At 34.9% G+C, this 23148-nt stretch overlaps 1 long non-coding RNA gene across 1 annotated transcript; it reads right to left on the bottom strand.

Annotated features, from left to right (window-relative positions):
• Positions 1 to 2014: 2014 nt before the first annotated feature.
• Positions 2015 to 2788, bottom strand: LOC5568278. The gene is made up of 2 exons (XR_002502256.1): positions 2576 to 2788; positions 2015 to 2510 (listed from the first exon to the last, which is right to left on the bottom strand). It is a non-coding gene; the product is annotated as an uncharacterized LOC5568278 (long non-coding RNA).
• Between the last annotated feature and the right edge of the window lie 20360 nt (positions 2789 to 23148).

Below are 23148 nucleotides of genomic sequence, written 5' to 3'. Positions count from 1 at the left end.
CCAGGGATTTCCTCAGAAATTCATCCGAAGATTTTCTCGGTTATCCCTCCAGAGTGTCCTGCAAGAATATCTTCAGATATTCAACTCTCCCCGGAATTCCTCTAGGGATTCCTCCAAAAAATCCAACAGGAATCCCTCCTTAAATTATTCAAGCGGTTCCTTCAGGAATTAATCCAGGGATTTCCCCAAAAAACGTTTTGAGAAAAAGAATTCCTGGAGGAATTTTAGGAAAATTTCATGAGAGAGTCCCTCCCTGTAGGAATCTTTAGGATAATTGCCTTGGGGAATTTCCGAGGGAAGTTTAATAGGGAAACCGGAGAAATTTTTGGAGTTTCATAACATATCTCTGGAAAGATTTTGGAGCACTCAGGAGGATTACTAGAAAAAAATCCTTGAAGTAACTCATGTAGTCATTTTCCTAGTGATATCCCTGAGAGAATTCCTGGAGGAAACTCTTAAGGAATCCCTTGAAAAATTTGTGAACGAATTTCTTATACCTAAGAAAAACTCATCAGCAGTGAGTTGTGGTGGAATTGCCGATGAATTGCAATACCCTTATTTTTCTAAAAAAAAAACCTAATGAAAGTGTCTATAGATGTCCTTAGTTATTTCTTCCTTGATTGATTCAGCTAGAATACCTAGATCAATCAATTTGATCCAAACAGTTTTTTTTTAATAATCCCATCTACAAAGGCAATCGCGTGTAATTACAAACTACACGAATTTAAAAAAAAAATCCAGATAGTAATACACTTCTGAATTCTACAAAATTCTATCAGAATATACAGGGTATATAAATCTTGACAAAAAATAAAAATATATAAATGAACTTCCTTCGAAGAAAACTAAAAAATCTCCACGATTTTTTGAGAAATACTTGTATGATTTACAGAATTTATTTTTACTCGAATAAATTAAACAAAGTTCTGGATTAAAAATTTTAGATAGTTTCCTGAATGATTTAAACGAAAACTCAAGAAGAATTTCTGATATGATCCTCTGTAGAAATGTCTGGTAGATGTCCAAAAATATAGGTTGAATTCTTCGTAAAATCTATCTAAAACTCTATCTGGATATTTTAATAAATGTTCAATGTAATGCTTGAAAGGTTTAATATGCGGAAAATTATTGTTAAATTTAATTAAAATTGTTTGTAGAAATAAGAAGATAGATAAATTTCTGGTTTCCCTCACTAAGGGCCGATTTCTTCACCACCTTCTTCTTCTTTTCTGGCGTTACGTCCCCACTGGGACAGAGCCTGCTTCTCAGCTTGTGTTCTTATGAGCACTTCCACAGTTATTAACTGAGAGCTTACTATGCCAATGACCATTTTTGCATGCGTATATCGTGTGGCAGGTACGAAGATACTCTATGCCCTGGGAAGTCGAGAAAATTTCCAACCCGAAAAGATCCTCGACCGGTGGGATTCGAACCCACGACCCTCAGCTTGGTCTTGCTGAATAGCTGCGCGTTTACCGCTACGGCTATTTGGGCCCCTATTCTTCACCACCGTTTAGGCCTTAAACCTAGTTTAACTATATGTGTAAGCGTGGTTTACAGCATAAGCCATGGTGAAGAAATCGGCCCTAATTTCTCTAAAAGTTTTGCCTAAAGTTGATCTATTCAAGATGCTGTTCAAATTCCGTTCTGCCGTTCAACGCATATTTGTCCTGCGTTCGATAAGGTAGAACATGGGACAAGTAGGCGTAGAAGAGCAGTAGGTATGCATACGAATAAAATATCAAACCTATTGATAAATCAACGTTTATTCATTTTTTTTTTTGTTTTTTTTTTTAAGTTTTAATTAAACAGCTACATAGGATGCAATACCACGTATGCAGTTACATTCATTTTGGCATGAGGTTCTTTAAGGCCGAATTGTCAGACAATTTGCAATAATGAGCACTTTAGCACTGCTTTCAAAAAATTCCACTGCCAAACTAAATGAAAAGTGGCAACAATAGAATCCAGCTCATTAATAGATTATAGACCAACAAGTACCATGTAACTTATATTTTTTTTTTTCGAAATTCTCTAGGGGGTGGGGGTTCTTATGCCAATGCAGCCCGATGAGGATCTCGATAGTCTTGGAATGCCGACAGTCTTCCGTTGCACCGTCTATGGCGGCATTAATACGCTGCCAATGCTTTGTTCCATGATTCCTCATCAATTGGTTACCAATCCGATCGCTTGTGGCATAGTGAACCTAGTCATGGTTGTGAGAGATTTTGCCGGTTTCCTTTCCCAGTGTGTAGGGTAACTGCAATGTACGGTGGATTTTGTTTCGAACGTGATTGAAAACACTATTTCGGCCATGGAAGCAGGGGAAACGGGTTTGATCGGTGCCGAACGGAACCAAACTTCTTTTTGTAGCTAATGCTGAGGTTCTTGCCGGTTCTGGTTCTGCTGGTACTGATGCTGGTCTGATAAGGGTAATCACCCGCGCTCACGACTCTGCTGGAGGACACGGTCACCTGCTGGCTCGGTAGGCAACTACATGCCGGTGATAGCTATTTAGACGGGAAGGGACAAAAAATAAATAAATTGAAGAGAAAGACAAGTCCAATACACTTACCTTTGAAGACGGACCAGTTACCGGCATACCCGGTGGACGTGATGCTGGCAGTCGATTTTAATCGGGATGTGTGGCTCCATCATCAGCGGACAACAAATGGCACTGGTCAAACTAATTTTGTACGGCAAAAGACGGATGAGATCCGCAAAGCCTGTTTGCACCGCTGGCTTTTTTCTGTTCCATAGGCCTATTCACATGACGTCTCAAATCAGCTGATTGAGAAGCACTTTGACAGTTCTTCTATGAAAATGACAGGCCCGTGTTAGCACCGGTCCTCCACCGATGTAAACAAATGCATAGACGGATATGTCACATGAAAAGGCCTATTGCAAACAGGTAACCAAAACAAAAACAACACTTTTGACAGAGTAAATGCTCAGTTCGAAATTCGAACTTACTCTGAGCAAAGTATCGTTTTATTCATATGGTTTTAAGAGGAAAATAACCATCATCGTTTTACAAATTTTCAAAACCAGTTTTTTTGCTCAAAATCGAAGCAATGCTCAAGAAAATCTATCATTGCATTGCACTTGCTATCTGAAATACGATGATAGATTTTGATAAGGATCGATTGAAATTTGAACGGAAAAACTGGTTTTTAATTTTTGATAATTGTTGATGATTGAATGATGGATTCTTGAGCCTTAAGTAAATGCTCAAAGACTTTACTTTGCTAAAATCTGGCTGAGCATGAGCAAGTACTCCGGTTTATTCATTGTCTCCCTATCCGCACGCTCGCACTGATGGATGGTGTATCAAGACTGTGCACCGCCCAGAGTTGACGCTTTGGCTACTTACACACTGGCATCTGTAGTTCAAAAAGCATTCTACCACATTTTCAGAATTGCGTGTACAATACAAGGCAGCGCGTTTCCCGATGAGAGTGCACACGTTGGGTTCCATCGTTATCGCAGCAAGGTGTAGCGTGGAACAAAGTGTTGCGTAGCATGCATGGCGCAGAGCGCGTGGAGAAAATTAGGCCACAGATCTCGCGCCGCACCAAACATGTTTTTCATTTAATTTGCATAGCAATTAACAACTAATATTTTGATAGGTGAAAATTGCGTTGCAAGGTGTCAGTAATAGATATAATTTTATTGAGAGAATTATAGAATCGTACTTCAAAAATAGTACATATTGTAGGTGGTTAGGCTGAACGAGTTGCTACCTGTGCAGTGCACATGTTGCACATGTGGACGCGACGCCTCTGGTGCAACCAGGATTTGGCACTAGGGGCGGAGGGGGTTTGTAAACTCAAAGCTAATGCATTTTAAAGATGTTAAACGGGAGTAAAACATTGAAGTGGAAGAATTTAAATGCATTTCTAGACTAGCATTTTAAAAAGCAATATTTACAAGCTTTTCTCGTGCATTCCGAACTTAAACTAACACCGCTAGTTGATGAAAGTCTCAAGTTTTTTTTTGAAAATAGGATAAATTGCGGATTCCTAAGGATATTTTTTCAAAAATAAAACATACACTGAGGTAAATGGACTATCGAAATTCATAGAAACTTCTTATGAAAAGAAATCGGATTGAAATTCAAAAAATTGCCTAATGAGACTAGATTTGGTAACATTTTTTTTTTCGTGGCCATCTGGAATCGAACCAAGGCCCTTGCGTACACCACTAGGGTGGTTCAAAATTTAAAAATGTTTGAGAATCCAATCACCCATATATTCCATATTATAGTATTCTGCGAAATTTTCAGCTTTCTAAGTGATGATTCAAAGGTGGCCCAATACAATATAGGTTTATATGGAAATTACTTTGGAGAAATTTTGAGATATGTTCCAAACACGCTAGTACTCTAATGTAAATACAAACTTTTTATCCGATAGTAAAAACTCATTCTTCAAACCATAATAAAGTAGTTTGCTGAAGAGAGAAATTTAATTCGACTGATAGCAGAAGAGATATTAATGTGTATGTTCCGTTTTTATCACGTTCCGATTATGTCACGTTCCGATTTCGTCAACAAATTATTCCGTTTATATCAACACACAAAAATGTATTTTTTTTAATTTTCAAAATGTTTAGAATATAAACTAAATACTTATTTTGAAGCAACTGAAATGCTTTTTAATAGCCTCAGAGTTGAATTTTCTTTGATATTGAGCATCAACGATACATGGTAGGTGTCAAGTCATATACGATTCAATAAGATTTGACTCCTTCTTAGGCCCTAATCGATTGGAGTTTTCAAACTTAGCATGGTCTGTTGGACTAGATTGGTCCATTCTTCAACAATCGAGAGTTGCTCTGGCCACGTCCTAGCAACAACTGGAATTTATGATTAGTTGAATACGTACTTAAGATAGTTGCAGAGATCTCTCCTTTTTTTATATAACATGGCATAAAATAATTTTCTATGTTAATTTGATAGACATATATACCCCTTTCCCCTATGGTATGATTTTTTGTATGAAAATTAAAAAAAATAATTTGTATGGCACTCAAGATATCTCAAAACCCCCCTCCTCCCCCCATAACCGCTTACATGATTAATGGACGATCCCATATATGTTCAGTTCCTTTTGATAAGGGATGCACTTGAGAATGAACTTAAGAATGTTTGGGCAACGGCAAGAGACAAGACCGAGTTTATTTTATTTTTGGTAAGACTGTCGACCTTGTCATATTTTGGACATTATCTTCTATCTCTCAAACTCGAAAGCATTGCACAAATTATAGCCAACAGCATGAACTTCTGTACAAATAAAAATGGAATGGTGTTTGTACGCCACGAAATGCTTCCAGATCGTATCAGGCCGACTTACATGATTATTTCACTGTTGCATTGGTCGAGTGTTCCGACATGTTTGAGTGAAAGCAACGATTTGGAAAATTATCTGGAATAATTGAAAGAAAAAAAACACCTGGAAACTAATCTGTCGTTTTGCATGGAAGATTGCATGCTATTTTTCAGCAGCCTACTTGATGGCAATGTAGGAATTCTTCAAAATAAAAACACTATTTGTTTCAAACTTATTATTTTTTTTACTTATTTTAACAAATTACACACATCCGCACTTCACAACATACATCTCAAAACTGATCACATTCAGCCGTTCACAGTTCCCTTCATCTACATTTTCAATGCTTTTTCTCTTGTTCGTTTCCCCTCTCCGTCGTTGTGTTCGTGATTCATCGCTTCGCTTCCACATCAGCCGTCAGGTGAGCGCACGTATGGAAGCTCGCTCTCTTCAAGATCTGTTTCGCTCTCTATCGATGCAGTGTTGTCATTATTCGAGGATTTGAAGATTTTTCGCTAATTGTCTAGCTTGGAATTACATGTATGTAAAATTTGTTTTAATATTTTTTGTTCAGATAAATAACGTTTTATTATAAATTAACTGAAGAAATAATCTATTCGTAATTGTACTCAATATTATTACACAATTCTATGAAATATATTTTCTTAACTTATAAATAAGCACGTATATCTCCTACATCCTTCCCATCCCCTACTCTTAAGTAAGTACATTTAAAAAAACTATTTTCTCAGTTGTTATCATAAAATAAACTATAATGAATTGTCTTTAATGAAATTGACAAGAGAGTTGTGTACGTATTGTTTTGACTACCTATCCAATATTTTATGTAAGTTTTTTTTTTTGGATTGACAGATATGTTGATGGAACATTAACGAAAATATAATTCTATTTTGTTAACATTGTTGAGTTCGTATACATCTTTACATTGTATATTTTCTTAATATTAATTAGTTAACAATTAGTTACAAATTCAAACAGTGATTTTATTCCTTCGTTATTTTTTTTTCGATCATTCAATAAATTGAAACAAAATTAAAACAATTAATAAGCGGTTTCTTCACCACCGCTTAGGCATTAAACCTAGTTTAAACATATGGGTAAACGTGGTTTACGGCTTAAGCAAAGGTGAAGAAATTGGCCCTAAATAACATAAGCCGTACCCAAAATAATCATCATCAATTATTAAATATTACATTGTATTATTTTGTATTGGTTTATAACCAAGATTTTTATTTCTATAATACAGTAGTTTTCAATTTACACATGTTTTAACAATAGTTATCAGTTTACATTAGTGTTCAATATACACAAGTGTTCAACCGATCTATTTGAAAATATAATTAGAATTGTTCGATTTTATTTCTTAATTCTATTGCATTTATACGTATTTGATGAATTGAACAAATTCCATTAAAGTATTTTATTTTAGATGGGAAATTATATACTAGATTACACTACAATTTAGTATTGTTTGATATCAATCTTTTTTTCATAAATGAAAAATTTAAAAAATAAAACAATCTTTTAGAATTAGATGGTCTTTTAAAGATTAGATTGTTTTGCTTCGTTGTAATTAGTAATACTTTTTAAATTCACAAATTTTATCTCTCATGAACTTATTTCTGCTAATCTTGATCAATCCTGTAAGATATCAATTATGTATTATGATAAATTCTGAACAACAGTTACGCTGTACTTACTTTACATGATACAAAATTTAACAAATAACAACATGACTAACTTTACATATTCTAACAATCAACAAATGAAAAACTAAATAATTTTTTTCTTTAACTTGTAAAACACATCTCAATCGACATAATCTACAATGAAAAGACTTGTTCAACTGATTTCGTTAACACTTTTTTTGTTAAGCTCACCAGGCTCCAGAAGTATCAACATATGCTATAATCAAAAAACACCTTTAACTGATATCCAAATTAGATCATTTACATTAACTTCTTCAACACTTCTTAATGGACATATTCTACAATCAATAATCTGCCTCAACTGATTTCGATAACACTTTCTTGGGTGGAGCTTACCAAACTCCAGAAGTACCAATTAAGCGTTCAAATTAAAATAATTCAATAAACATCTACAACACATCTCAATCGACATATTCCACAATCAATAAACATCCTCGACTAATTTCGAAAATACTTCTTGGGTGGAGCTTACCAAGCTCCAGAAGTACCAATTAATCGTCCCCATCAGAAATTTTCCATTAAGTTTTACAACACATTTCAATCGACATATTCTACAATCAATTGTATGCCTCGACTGATTCCGGTAACACTTTCTTGGGTGGAGCTTACCAGGCTCCAGAAGTACCAATTAAGCGTTCAAGTCAGAAAAAAATCGATAAACTTCTACAACACATCGCAATCGACATATTCCACAATCAATAAACATCCTCGACTAATTTCGAAAATACTTCTTGGATGGAGCTTACCAGGCTCCAAAAGTTCCAATGAGGCGTTCAAATCAGAAAATAAATCAAAAAACTTCTACAACACATCTTCATCGATAATTTCGACAATTAATAGACTTGCTCAACTAATTTTGTTAACACTTCTTTTTTTTAGAAGTATCAATTATGTCAATGGTATGCCTCGACTGATTCCGGTAACACTTTCTTGGGTGGAGCTTACCAGACTCCAGAAGTACCAATTAAGCGTTCAAGTCAGAAAAATTCAATAAACATCTACAACACATCTCAATCGACATATTCCACAATCAATAAACATCCTCGACTAATTTCGAAAATACTTCTTGGGTGGAGCTTACCAAGCTCCAGAAGTACCAATTAATCGTCCCCATCAGAAATTTTCCATCAAGTTTTACAACACATTTCAATCGACATATTCTACAATCAATTGTATGCCTCGACTGATTCCGGTAACACTTTCTTGGGTGGAGCTTACCAGACTCCAGAAGTACCAATTAAGCGTTCAAATCAGAAAAAATCAATAAACATCTACAACACATCTCAATCGACATATTCCACAATCAATAAACATCCTCGACTAATTTCGAAAATACTTCTTGGGTGGAGCTTACCAAGCTCCAGAAGTACCAATTAATCGTCCCCATCAGAAATTTTCCATCAAGTTTTACAACACATTTCAATCGACATATTCTACAATCAATTGTATGCCTCGACTGATTCCGGTAACACTTTCTTGGGTGGAGCTTACCAGGCTCCAGAAGTGCCAATTAAGCGTTCAAATCAGAAAAAAAATCAATAAACTTCTACAACACATCTCAATCGACATATTCCACAATCAATAAACATCCTCGACTAATTTCGAAAATACTTCTTGGGTAAAGCTTACCAAGCTCCAGAAGTACCAATTAAGCGTTCAAATCAGAAAAAAAATCAATAAACTTCTACAACACATCTCAATCGACATATTCCACAATCAATAAACATCCTCGACTAATTTCGAAAATACTTCTTGGGTAAAGCTTACCAAGCTCCAGAAGTGCCAATTAAGCGTTCAAATCAGAAAAAAAATCAATAAACTTCTACAACACATCTCAATCGACATATTCCACAATCAATAAACATCCTCGACTAATTTCGAAAATACTTCTTGGGTGGAGTTTACCAGACTCCAGAAGAACCAATTAAGCTTCTATATCAGAAATTTTCATTCACTTCTACAACACATCTTCATCGATAAATTCGACAATGAATAGACTTGCTCAACTAATTTTGTTAACACTTCTTTTTTTTAGAAGTATCAATTATGTCAATGGTATGCCTCGACTGATTACGGTAACACTTTCTTGGGTGGAGCTTACCAGACTCCAGAAGTACCAATTAAGCGTTCAAATCAGAAAAATTCAATAAACATCTACAACACATCTCAATCGACATATTCCACAATCAATAAACATCCTCGACTAATTTCGAAAATACTTCTTGGGTGGAGCTTACCAAGCTCCAGAAGTACCAATTAATCGTCCCCATCAGAAATTTTCCATCAAGTTTTACAACACATTTCAATCGACATATTCTACAATCAATTGTATGCCTCGACTGATTCCGGTAACACTTTCTTGGGTGGAGCTTACCAGGCTCCAGAAGTACCAATTAAGCGTTCAAATCAGAAAAAAATCGATAAACTTCTACAACACATCGCAATCGACATATTCCACAATCAATAAACATCCTCGACTAATTTCGAAAATACTTCTTGGATGGAGCTTACCAGGCTCCAAAAGTTCCAATTAAGCGTTCAAATCAGAAAATAAATCAAAAAACTTCTACAACACATCTTCATCGATAAATTCGACAATTAATAGACTTGCTCAACTAATTTTGTTAACACTTCTTTTTTTTTAGAAGTATCAATTATGTCAATGGTATGCCTCGACTGATTCCGGTAACACTTTCTTGGGTGGAGCTTACCAGGCTCTAGAAGTACCAATTAAGCGTTCAAGTCAGAAAAAATTCAATAAACATCTACAACACATCTCAATCGACATATTCCACAATCAATAAACATCCTCGACTAATTTCGAAAATACTTCTTGGGTGGAGCTTACCAAGCTCCAGAAGTACTAATTAATCGTCCCCATCAGAAATTTTCCATCAAGTTTTACAACACATTTCAATCGACATATTCTACCATCAATTGTATGCCTCGACTGATTCCGGTAACACTTTCTTGGGTGGAGCTTACCAGGCTCCAGAAGTACCAATTGAGCGTTCAAATCAGAAAAAAATCAATAAACTTCTACAACACATCTCAATCGACATATTCCACAATCAATAAACATCCTCGACTAATTTCGAAAATACTTCTTGGGTGGAGCTTACCAAGCTCCAGAAGTACCAATTAAGCGTTCAAATCAGAAAAAAAATCAATAAACTTCTACAACACATCTCAATCGACATATTCCACAATCAATAAACATCCTCGACTAATTTCGAAAATACTTCTTGGGTGGAGTTTACCAGACTCCAGAAGTACCAATTAAGCTTTTATATCAGAAATTTTCATTCACTTCTACAACACATCTTCATCGATAAATTCGACAATTAATAGACTTGCTCAACTAATTTTGTTAACACTTCTTTTTTTTAGAAGTATCAATTATGTCAATGGTATGCCTCGACTGATTCCGGTAACACTTTCTTGGGTGGAGCTTACCAGACTCCAGAAGTACCAATTAAGCGTTCAAATCAGAAAAATTCAATAAACTTCTACAACACATCTCAATCGACATATTCCACAATCAATAAACATCCTCGACTAATTTCGAAAATACTTCTTGGGTGGAGTTTACCAGACTCCAGAAGTACCAATTAAGCTTCTATATCAGAAATTTTCATTCACTTCTACAACACATCTAAATCGACATATTCTACAATCATTAAACATCCTCGACTTATTTCGAAAATACTTCTTGGATGGAGCTTACCAGGCTCCAAAAGTTCCAATTAAGCGTTCAAATCAGAAAATAAATCAAAAAACTTCTACAACACATCTTCATCGATAAATTCGACAATTAATAGACTGGGTAAAGCTTACCAAGCTCCAGAAGTACCAATTAAGCGTTCAAATCAGAAAAATTCAATAAACATCTACAACACATCTCAATCGACATATTCCACAATCAATAAACATCCTCGACTTATTTCGAAAATACTTCTTGGATGGAGCTTACCAGGCTCCAAAAGTTCCAATTAAGCGTTCAAATCAGAAAATAAATCAAAAAACTTCTACAACACATCTTCATCGATAAATTCGACAATTAATAGACTTGCTCAACTAATTTTGTTAACACTTCTTTTTTTTTTAGAAGTATCAATCATGTCAATGGTATGCCTCGACTGATTCCGGTAACACTTTCTTGGGTGGAGCTTACCAGACTCCAGAAGTACCAATTAAGCGTTCAAATCAGAAAAATTCAATAAACATCTACAACACATCTCAATCGACATATTCCACAATCAATAAACATCCTCGACTAATTTCGAAAATACTTTATGGGTGGAGCTTACCAAGCTCCAGAAGTACCAATTAATCGTCCCCATCAGAAATTTTCCATCAAGTTTTACAACACATTTCAATCGACATATTCTACAATCAATTGTATGCCTCGACTGATTCCGGTAACACTTTCTTGGGTGGAGCTTACCAGGCTCCAGAAGTACCAATTAAGCGTTCAAATCAGAAAAAAATCAATAAACTTCTACAACACACTCAATCGACATATTCCACAATCAATAAACATCCTCGACTAATTTCGAAAATACTTCTTGGGTGGAGCTTACCAAGCTCCAGAAGTACCAATTAAGCGTTCAAATCAGAAAAAAATCAATAAACTTCTACAACACATCTCAATCGACATATTCCACAATCAATAAACATCCTCGACTAATTTCGAAAATACTTCTTGGGTGGAGTTTACCAGACTCCAGAAGTACCAATTAAGCTTTTATATCAGAAATTTTCATTCACTTCTACAACACATCTTCATCGATAAATTCGACAATTAATAGACTTGCTCAACTAATTTTGTTAACACTTCTTTTTTTTTTTTAGAAGTATCAATTATGTCAATGGTATGCCTCGACTGATTCCGGTAACACTTTCTTGGGTGGAGCTTACCAGACTCCAGAAGTACCAATTAAGCGTTCAAATCAGAAAAATTCAATAAACATCTACAACACATCTCAATCGACATATTCCACAATCAATAAACATCCTCGACTAATTTCGAAAATACTTCTTGGGTGGAGTTTACCAGACTCCAGACCAATTAAGCGTCCCCATCAAAAATTTTCCATTAAGTTTTACAACACATCTAAATCAAAATATTCTACAATCAATGATCTGCCTCAACTGATTTCGTTAACACTTAGTTTTGGTAGAACTTACCAGGCTCCAAAAGTACCAATTAAGCGTTCAAATCAGTAAAAAATCAATAAACTTCTACAGCACATCTTCATCGATAAATTCGACAATTAATAGACTTGCTCAACTGATTTCGTTAACACTTTTTTTTTTGGAAGGAGCTTACCAGGCTCCAGAACTACCAATTAAGCTTCTATATCAGCAAATTTCATTAACTTCTACAACATATCTAAATCGACATATTCTACAATCAATGATCTTCCTCAACTGATTTCGTTAACACTTTTTTTTTTGGTAGAGCTTACCAGACTCTAGAAGTACCAATTAAGCGTTCAAATCAGAAAAATTCAATAAACATCTACAACACATCTCAATCGACATATTCCACAATCAATAAACATCCTCGACTAATTTCGAAAATACTTCTTGGATGGAGCTTACCAGGCTCCAAAAGTTCCAATTAAGTTCCAACAAAGCTTGACGGGACAACTAGTATTTAATGTTAGTTTTAATCTGAGGGATGCGGTCTCCAACATTTTAGTCATTCAATTTCGAACTCAATTTTTTCTACCAGTGCTAACCGTTGTTTGTTTGCTTGTTTCGTAGGACACCATTTTCAAAATGCACACATAAAATACTTCACACAAAGCTTCTGCAGTTTGATTCAGGCAATATGTTCAAAAATCAGACTAATTAGATAGTTCTGACCGTATACCTATTGATTAAAGAATATATTTCACAAAAGTTCTGAAAAACTTACGCATCAATAAGACCAAGTAAACGTATTTCAAAAGTTGATAGTTTTTGTGTATAGCAGTTTTTAGCGTGACAATCTAATGACCGCACACTCCTAGGCAAGGCTGTTAAATGTCATGAATTTCACGTGACTTTGACATTTGAATATTGCTAATATCATCGTTCCTAGTGAAAAAAAAATCATCGGAAAATGTTTTCCCCGGTGATCTTTTCCATATTACTGTCGGTGACCAATATTTGCTGATGCGATAATTCGCATGCAAGGGTGCTATAGGCATTTTAGTTTTTCCAAAATTTTGACATTTAACAGCACTGCTCCTAGGCATACTCGGATCATTTTGATAAAAATTCTTGCTTGACAGCAGCCTGGCTGCTTGTTGATATCCAGTTCGCACCCCCCAGGTTTTACTCAACAAAAAAACTAAAACTTAAGGTTAGTTCATTGCCAGTCTATTTGTGATCTAACGTAAAGCTAAAAGGCGATGGTGGTGTTGTTCTAGATTGGCAATCAGGCGGCGTCCATTTATTACGTAACGCTTAAATTGGAAATTTTTGACCCCCTCCCCCCCTCCGTAACGCTTTTTGTATGAAAAAATTTAAATTTTTGTATGAGCCGTAACGCTTGAGCCCACTCCCCCCCTCCCCCTAGAGCGTTACGTAATTTATGGATGCCGCCTCAGTGCATTCTTTTCGAAGTTGGTAGTAATAACTTTAGAAGGAAGATCGCCACAATCATTTTACTGATAAGATGTTGGCAATTGGGTCCTAAAATTTTCAATGAAATCTTGTTTTTATTTAATACCACGATAAAGCATGTTACTGCAACTACTTTAGCAATTTTTCCCGCTTAAATAATGGCTATATCATATTTAAATTTAAATTTAAAAAATTGGTCCATAAATGAACCTTGACACTTTAGATCATGTTTGACGTTCGTTTAGTCGACAAAAACACCACAGGGGTTTTAAGTCCAGTTGTTAATTACACCTATCGTTTGTCTGGTGAGTTGCAAGCTTACTGTCAATGATGATGTCACGCTACACGATAAGTGTTCATCTGCAACAACCAGACAGCTCACCAATCCACCGCGAGGTGGATCGTGCTGAGTTGTTGAGTTGAAGGAGAGCGAAAGAAGGAAGGCACAAAAGTCTGTTTGACAGCTCTGCAGAAAGCGCGTGCGCACGGAAAGAGCGCGTGCGCACGGAAAGAGCGCCAGTTCGGCTCGATTTGCAATGATCGGTTATTATTATTATTTTTTCGCTATTGGATATTCTATGGTTTGGTTGATCGATGTTAAAGTTTGTTTTAAAAGCAGCTCCACTTATTTTGAAACATATTGCCGTGTACAATAGTAGACAACACAACTAATTTAATTAAAATAATTTGAAATTATAATTAGTACATATACAAAAGGGAAGAACGTTTAGGCTGGTTGTGCATTACGATAAAATCTCTTAACATAAGCAATGCTTGTTGTTGGTTCTTGTGGAAGGATCAACATGTTCGGCTTAACGAATCTTATTTTAAATATCGAATAACACCTCATGCAATTGAACAAAAAGGATGTGATTACAATAGACTTTTGATATTTTCAATTCTGAACCACCGCAAAAAAAAAATATTGGGAATCAAAATTCTCCTGAGAGGGATGATGTGGGGGAGGCTCATTCTAATTAATATTGTCGTTCAATTATGTGGATAAATTAAAATTGTTATTTTTCTATACATACTTATTTATTATAATTACCTGTAAATATTGATACAGCACAATTCAAGTATTTAAATAGGGCCCATTCACAAATTTCATAACGCTAGAGGGGGAGGGTGGGTGTCTTAACGATGTTACGGTCCATACACAAATTGAATAACATTCATACAAAAAGCGTTACAAGGGGGTGGGTGGGTGTCCAAAATGGCCAATTTCAGCGTTATGAAATAAATGAATGAGCCCATATCAAATAGCAAACATAGATATGGTCGGTGTTCAGACAGACTGAACCAAGTGTTTTTTTCAATCGAGTAAGAAAAATGTACCCCAAACATGTGAAACATCAAAATACTATAGATATTTACTGTAATAATGGAACTTATCTATTTGATGATACATTTGTATCAAAATAGCATGGAAGATTTAAAATTGATGGAGTTCTTTACGTATCCTTAGAGCTCCAAAATTCATCAAGTCTGGTCTGTCTAAACTCCGACCATATGATTCTCAAAAACTCATGAGAATGGTATTTTACTCTTTGAACTGTTACTTAATTTGGATGTGTTTAAAAGATTTATAAATTTAATTTATTATTGATGTTACGAGCTATGTCTGTAGTTAAACTTAATGCTACACAAATATATTTGAATCAAAGTATTTTTATATATAAATCATATGAAAAAAAAATGTTCCAGAAAGTACTCTAGAATTCTTTGGGAGCGTCTCCCGGGATTCTTCCTTAAATCAATCATGAATCCTTCAAATCCTCTCTGGGATTGTTCTGCTGAAAATCTTGAGATTATTTCTGAATTTTCTTCCAGATATCGCTTTGGGATTCATCCAAAAAAAACGTTACCATTCCGGTATTACTTCTGAGATTCTTTCGGATATCCCATTGCGATTATTCTGGACATCTTTTTGGATTTTTTTGCAGAACTCTGTATGTGATTTTGCGTGTATCTCCTTAAGGATTACTTTTGAAATCCAGGAAATTAAATTCTTTGAAATTCTTGAAAATTGTTTTCGAAATACTATGGAAGATTTTACCATAAATCCTGATGCAATCCATTTGGATATTTAAAGAGGATTTTATCAAAAAATGTACGACTCTACTAGAAATTCTTTGAGAATTCCTCCGAAAATAACTCTAGATTTTTATCCGGAAATACTTCTGGTATTCTTATGAGAATGCCTCTGGTATTCTTCCAAAAATGACTTGAGATGCTTTCGGAAATCTTTCTGAAATTCTTCAAGAAATTCCACTGAGATTTTTACGCCAATATCTTTGAAATACTCCTGGGACTCTTACAAAAATCCTGTTGGAGTTTTTTTTCGGATATCTTTCTATTCTAAATTTTTCAATAAATTTTACTGTAAAACCTGCTAAGATTCATTCAAGAATTCCACCGAAAGTTTTCGTGAGATTCAACCGTTAATCGTTCTGGTATTTTTCAGAAATTCCATTGAGATTCTTAAAAATATCCTTCTGAAAAATTTTCTGATAATTGTTTTGGGATTATAGAAGGATTTCCAGAAGAATTCCAAGGCGATTCACAGAAACATCAACATTGCACATTCTAATTAAAATTGTCGTTCAATTATGGCGATAAATTAAAATTGTTATTGTTCCATAAATACTTGTTTATTATAATTACTTGTAAATATTGATACAGCATATAAAAAGACATTGGTCCAGAAATTACTCCAGAATTCTATGGAATTTCCCTCCTAGGATTCTCCTTAAATCACTTATGAATCCTTCAAAACCTCTCTGGGATTGTTCTGGAAATCTAAAGATTATTTCTGATTTTTCTCTAAGTTCTTCTGGAAATCACAGAATACTTACAGATATCGCTTTTGAACTCATCTAAAAAACATCGTTAGCATTCCGGTACTATATCTGAGATTCTTTCGGATATCCTTTGTGATTCTTCTGGACATCTTATTGGAACATTTGCATAAATCTGTATGTGAGTTTGCGTTTATCTCCTTAAGGATTACTTTTGAAATCCTGGAAATCAAATTCGAATCGAAATTCTCGAAGATTCTTTCGGAAATTCAATGGAAGATTCTAACAAAAATCCTGATGCAATTCTTCTGGATATTTTTAGAGGATTTTGCCAAAAAATGTACTACGACTCTACTACAAATTCGTCGAGAATTCCTCCGAAAATAACTCTGGCCTTTTTCCGGAAATACTTCTGGGATTATTATGAGAATACCTCTGGTATTCTTCCGGAAATCACCTGAGATGCTTTCGGAATCCCTTTAGAATACTTTCGAGGATGCTTCCGAAAATCTTTCTGAAATTATTCTAGAAATGCCACTGAGATTTTTACGTCCATATTCTTGAAATTTGTCTGGGACTCTTCCAAAAATCCTGTAGGAAATCTTCCAGATATCTTTCTAGCATTCTTTCGGGAAGCCTTCTGGGATACTTTCGAAAATCTTTCTGAGGATCCTTCAAATCCTTCTGTTAAGGATTCTTGCAGAAATTCTTCCCGAATTACCTCTAGACTCTGGGAGTTTCCTGAATTTTTCAAGAAAACTGTTATTATTTCGACTATCTCTCTAGGATTCTTTCGGAAATTCTTCTACAATACCCCCAGATTTCTTTCTGTTATCCTGCTGGAGGACTTCAAAACATCTTTCAAAGATTCTTCCAGAAATTTTACTGGAATTTTTCAAGAAATTCTGCTGGGATTCTTCCGTAAAACCTGCCGAAATTCATCCGGAAATACGACTGGAATTCTGCTTGAATGATAAGCATTCAAGAATTCCACCGGAAGTTTTTGTGGGATTCAACCGTAAATTGTCCTGGTATTTTGTTTAAATACATTGAGATTCTTAGGGAAAAATATACAGGATTCTTAAAAATATCCTTCTGAAAATTCTTCTGGAAATTGCTTTGGAATTAAAGGAGGATTTCCGGAAGAATCCCAGGTTGATTTACAGAAGAACCACAGAGAAATCACTAAAATATTATCAGGGAGATTTCTAAAGGAATTATTTTAAGGATTCTCGTAAATTCCTGAAACAATCTCAGGAGAATTTCGAATGGATTTTGAATGTTTTTTTAAAGTGATATCCAAAAGAATCCCAGAAGTTATTTCGCAAGAACCCCTGAAGATTCAATGAAAAGTCACAGACATCCAGACGATTTCATGAATATTTTCCAGAATAATTACGATGTCCAGAAGAGCTCCAGAAAGATTTACGGAATAATTTCAAATGGAATTTCCAGAACCATTTAAAAGTCACTTTCAAAAGATGCTCAGAAAAAGAAATCAGTAATCAAAGAATCTCATAGGTATTTTTTTAAAGTCCCAGTGACTGTCCGGTAGTTTTCTTGGAGGATTTCCATTTGAAGTCAAGAAGGGATTTTCAGAAAATTCTGCCAAGGATTTAAGAAAATTTTCAAGGGAAATCAATGATTAATCACGAAAAAAATCAAAAACACTTCCTTATGAATTTCCAGAAGAATCACAGTGTTTTTTTTTTTCTCAAAAAATCTTAGAAAAAAATTCTAAATATTCACGGAGGAATTTTCGGAATAATTCTGGATATACAAAATTATCTCAGGCAGAAACAATAAAATCAATAGCAATAAATCTGTAAGAATATAAGAAGGATTTCTGTAAGAATATAAGGAGGATTTACAAACAATTACAGAGGAATTTTCGGATGATTTCCATAAATAAAGATTTAAAAAAATCCCCGTCATCTGGAAGATTCTTAGCAGGATTTTCGGAAGTATTCCACAGGGATTTCTGGGAGAATTCCATTGGGATTTACAAAATAATTCCAGAGGAATTTCCGAAAGAATCCCAAGAATTTGCACGGAAGAAAGTGAAGTGAAATAATAGAATTTTTTGATTATAGTCTCAGGCGTCTTTCCGAGAGTATTCTAGAATAATAGGTATAATCTAAGACATTTTTCGGAAAGAATCTCAAAGGGATTTTGAAGAACTTTCAAAGAGTTTCACGAAAGAAATACTGAAGAATTACGAGGAAAATATCAGTATTTAAATAATAATTTCGATTGGATTTCCAGAAGAAATCCCGAGAAATTTTGTGAGAATCCCCGAACCCAGATTTTTAAAAAAGATTCCATTACACGGGAAAGCAATCATTAAATCATTTTCGGCAGAATTCCAGAATTTTACGGCAGAATTCCAGAATTTTACAGCAGAATCCTGAAAGGATTTCCATAATAACCCAAGATGGGTTTCTGGGATAGTCCAATAGGAAGTCCCAAGGAGGTTACTGGAAAAATCAGAGCGATCAAAGAAATAACTACATATAATAATTTCAGAAGGGTTTCTGAAAGAATCTCAGTGAATTTTCAAGATGTCCTCTAGCAACACAACTAATATATACTAATATTTACAACTCAATACTTAATTATAAATTGCGTTAAGGTGATTATAGAACAAAGCCACACCTCAAATTTTCAAAAGCACAAGACTTGAGAACCAAACAGCTCTCACCGTTGAAAATTTATCCCATTAGTCACCACCAGCAAGCAAGCAGATTGATTGGTTTTCAACGCAAACTGTTGTCAGATTCTCCAGTCTTGTGCCCTTGTTTGGCTTCGTTTTATAATCACCTTAAGCTGAGTGTACGCCATCCAGTTTGGGGGCGGATTGACGGTATTGAAGTGGATTAAAAACAATTATTGGAGAACGTGTGGAAAATACATATGAACTGCGCAGAATACATCAGACCGATTTAGCATTGCTGCGCACTTCTAAAAGCATTTTATTTTTATTAAAATATTTGATAATAGTAGAACGACAATGATCATCAGTTGATTTTCCGCTACTGTTTTTTTTTTAAATCACAATTGTTATTTCTTTCCGTGCACGCGCTCGGGAAATGAATCTGGCCATGGTGCAACAACCGCGCTACATTCGATGAATCCTATGCGACAAAAATTGTCGGCGCTATCCGTCAAATTCGCTCACCAAAGCTATTTTGGTGACTTTAACATCACAGCTTTAGTTTTAACACTGGGATTGTTCCTATCTGACATTTCGGAAGGGACACGTTAAACAAAATACACACAAAATTTGAGTTTAAGCCAAAAGTTTGACAAAATCTAAAAAAATATGTTTTGGACTTAAACCAATGGAAAACATTAGAAAATTAAGTAAAAATGTGTTTTTGGCCTAAACTTAAGGCACTAAAATTGGGACAGGGCTTTAGGACCAAATTCAGAGCACAGGAAACCGTAAGTATTCATCCCAAGTAACAATTTTAGTTTTACGAATTACTTCCAGGGTGCTATAAATAAACGTCTATAAAACCACGGTCAAGGCATTGTTGCCATCATCGCATCTCCCAAAACCTCTTGAAGATTACAACGTGACTAGTTGGCCCACTCTGAAAGAGGCTATGAAGTGTATAATTATGCCACACTAATAAAGCAAAATAGCATTTATGGTAGCTATTTTGAGGCCACCTGTTCTTGATGAATGTCGCTTCATCTTGAAAATTATTTTATCATAACGTCGATCTTGACGGATTTGTTCTAACGTAAACAAAACAAAATAAGATTGAAAACACATCTGTGATAATTTATTTCGTAGTGCTTGCTAAATATTTAAAGTGATTTATATTGATATAGTGTTCAAATCTTAAGTGCCGTGTGATATTTACTGTGAAATGTGATGAAAAAGAAGTAAAATTACGTGTCCCCTCTCTGAAAGTGGTATATTTTAAGTTATTTAGCATTTGCTAAAAGAAACCGCTAGGAGAAGAATAAACCATATTCAACATTTTTTGGTTTTTTTGGGCAGTAATTGTGCTACAAGTTATATTTAGTCAGTTTAATCATAGAACCGTAGCATCTTATGAACGAATTCATGGAGAAAATTTGATTTGAAAGTAGTGAAATTGTGGCAACCAGAGTGAAATTAATATGGCGGAACCATAATTGATTGATTGTTATTGACAAATGCTGTTTTGTTATCATAATTACATTAATAAGGGCACACTGTTATGATTCGGCATTTGTGGATGTAAAATTGCCTCAATAAATGCTGATTGAAGATGATTCAGCTTTTTTTCGCTTTTTATGGTAACTCAGCAGCATTTATCAAAGTTTGACAGTTCGGGCGTGCTGTTTCGAAGAAAATACCCAAAAAAATGAAAACGGATATCAGTTCTCCCATTAGGAATAAGTGTTCTCTAGTAATAACGCAATATTGGTGACGTTATATTGGTGTGACATGTATTTAATTTGCTATGCTAATGGTGTTTTCGCATCCTATGAGTCAAAATACTGATTTTGGAGGTATAAATAAGGTAAGTCATCCTAAACCAAGTGGAAGTCATGTAGCTTAAAATCGGCTTTGTTGACAACAAGCCGTATTATATGCGTCTTTTACCATAGCCGTAACAAATAAGAGTCGTTCAGCCACGGCAAGCAGTTGAAATAAGGTATTGTATGCTGCAATAAAGCTGGTTTTGTAGCCACAAAATTTTGACTTTATGTTTTGGCTCTAAAAGGTTTTGAAAACAGCCAAGAGCCGAATTACAAAATTTCATCTTTTGGCAACGTTAAATGTCGCCTCTAAGTATTATAGCAAACACGTAACTGTCATAAAACATCAATAAATCCACACGAAAGCCAAGTGGGATTCAATTCGCAAAACTTTCGCAAAATGTGGAGTTATGTAATCACCAAACGGATGTGGCCTCAAATGCAAAAATGTACCTTGACAAAAAAGCCCTCAGTTGATAACTGCGGAAGTGTTTATAAAAACACTAAGCTGAGAAGAAAACTCTTTCTCAGTTGGGATGTAATGGCATAAAAAAGAAGAAGCAGAAGAATGAGGATGAATAGTAGAAAAAAAAGGTTGTTTCTTGTTTAATCTTTCTTGAAAACAATTATCAGCTTGCCCACTTCCTTGTAATTGTTTTAACAAATATAACGTATCTTGTGATGCAAAGGACATTTTTGTGATTATCGTTCTATTATTCGATATTACATTCATTGAAATTCTAACCAAGAAAACTAAAACTATTAATGATTTATTACAAAATCATATTGATTGATAGGAGTCTGCAATCAACTTTCATTACGAACCTATAAGAATGAACAATCTAAACGCTTCTCACAGCTCATAAACATCAATACTGTGCATTTATATGATGAAAATGTGTATTATCCTGATAAAACTGCAATTATCTTTTGAAAAATGTAAAATATTTTGTCTAAGAAAATTATTCCGTTTTTGTCACGGTTCCGTTTTTATCAACTGAAAATCGCCGTTCGTGTTGATAAAAACGGAACATACCTGTATTTAGATTAACATGGGATTATAGCCCTGTAAACATGTACAAAAAACCCAAACAAAAGTAGCTCAAAAGGGATTTGTTTCTTAAGCAACATCCTTCATTAAGGAAATGTTGCTTGACGACTGGATGTTACAGCTATGAACGTGGTATTTTCGGCCGTTGCAGTCTTTGAGAGCAGCAAGAACAGTTTTGCTTCAATATCCGACGGTTTCGGTAATGTATTTTACCTTTTTCAAGGATTCCAAAATTATTTGCAAATAGTTACATATTCATCAATTTTGACTCACCCTATTACTTACAGAAACTACGTTCTCTTGTACATATATGGTAGTGCTCTACATTCATTTGTCCATACATGAAATTGGAATGGCGCCCGCTTTGGCTATGGACAAGATTATGTTATTTAATTGATTTTAGTTTTACAATGTTTTTACTCACTGCATGTGTGGCGATATTTTTGCCTAGTACTGTAACGTGGGAGGCTTTTTGCTATAAATCTACTCGCTTTAGCTTACGCTTTGTGCTATAATTTCACAATTTTATCTCGCCTACGCTTTTAACCGTGGCAGCTTCTTAGCTGTCCGCGCTAACTTTCATTTGTTTTTGTGTTAGTGGTTTATCGTTAGCAAGTATCTGTTGTTGTATGTGTGTCTTGTGGTTGTGTATTATTTCCTTTTCGTGTTTTTTTTATGTTCCTCACTTCGTACAATATTCCTGCGTAAATTGCATGTAATCCTTCAATGTCTGTTCTTCTGTTTATACTATTTGTGGTGTTCGCTATGTGGCACATTTCGAGAAATTGAAGTGTTTGTGTGTTTTCATTTCTGTCTACAATTTTAGCTTTTGACAGGTCGAACCGATGTTGTTTTGTAATGCTGTGGTGCATCAGAGCCGTTCGTTCTCCAAGAGCAGTAATTTGCGGATCCTCTACATCAATTCCTCGTTGCAGCAGTTTTTCCATCGTGTTGTAATGTGTTTGATGTCCTTGTATTCTTGTTTTTAGGCGGTTGGTTGTCATTCCAACGTACATAGCTTCGCAGTTGCTACACGGGATTGCGTAGACTACATTTGTTTGTTGTTCTGGTGGAACTGGATCCTTTACCTTCGTGAAGAATTCCCTTACAGATCGGACGTTGTATTTGGCGAGTTTTAC

This window comes from Aedes aegypti, chromosome 1 (assembly GCF_002204515.2).
Source record: "Aedes aegypti strain LVP_AGWG chromosome 1, AaegL5.0 Primary Assembly, whole genome shotgun sequence".
Classification (NCBI taxonomy): Eukaryota; Metazoa; Arthropoda; class Insecta; order Diptera; family Culicidae; genus Aedes; species Aedes aegypti.
The sequence above is the reverse complement of the archived record's forward strand: the minus strand, read 5'-3'. Positions and strand labels throughout refer to the sequence as shown.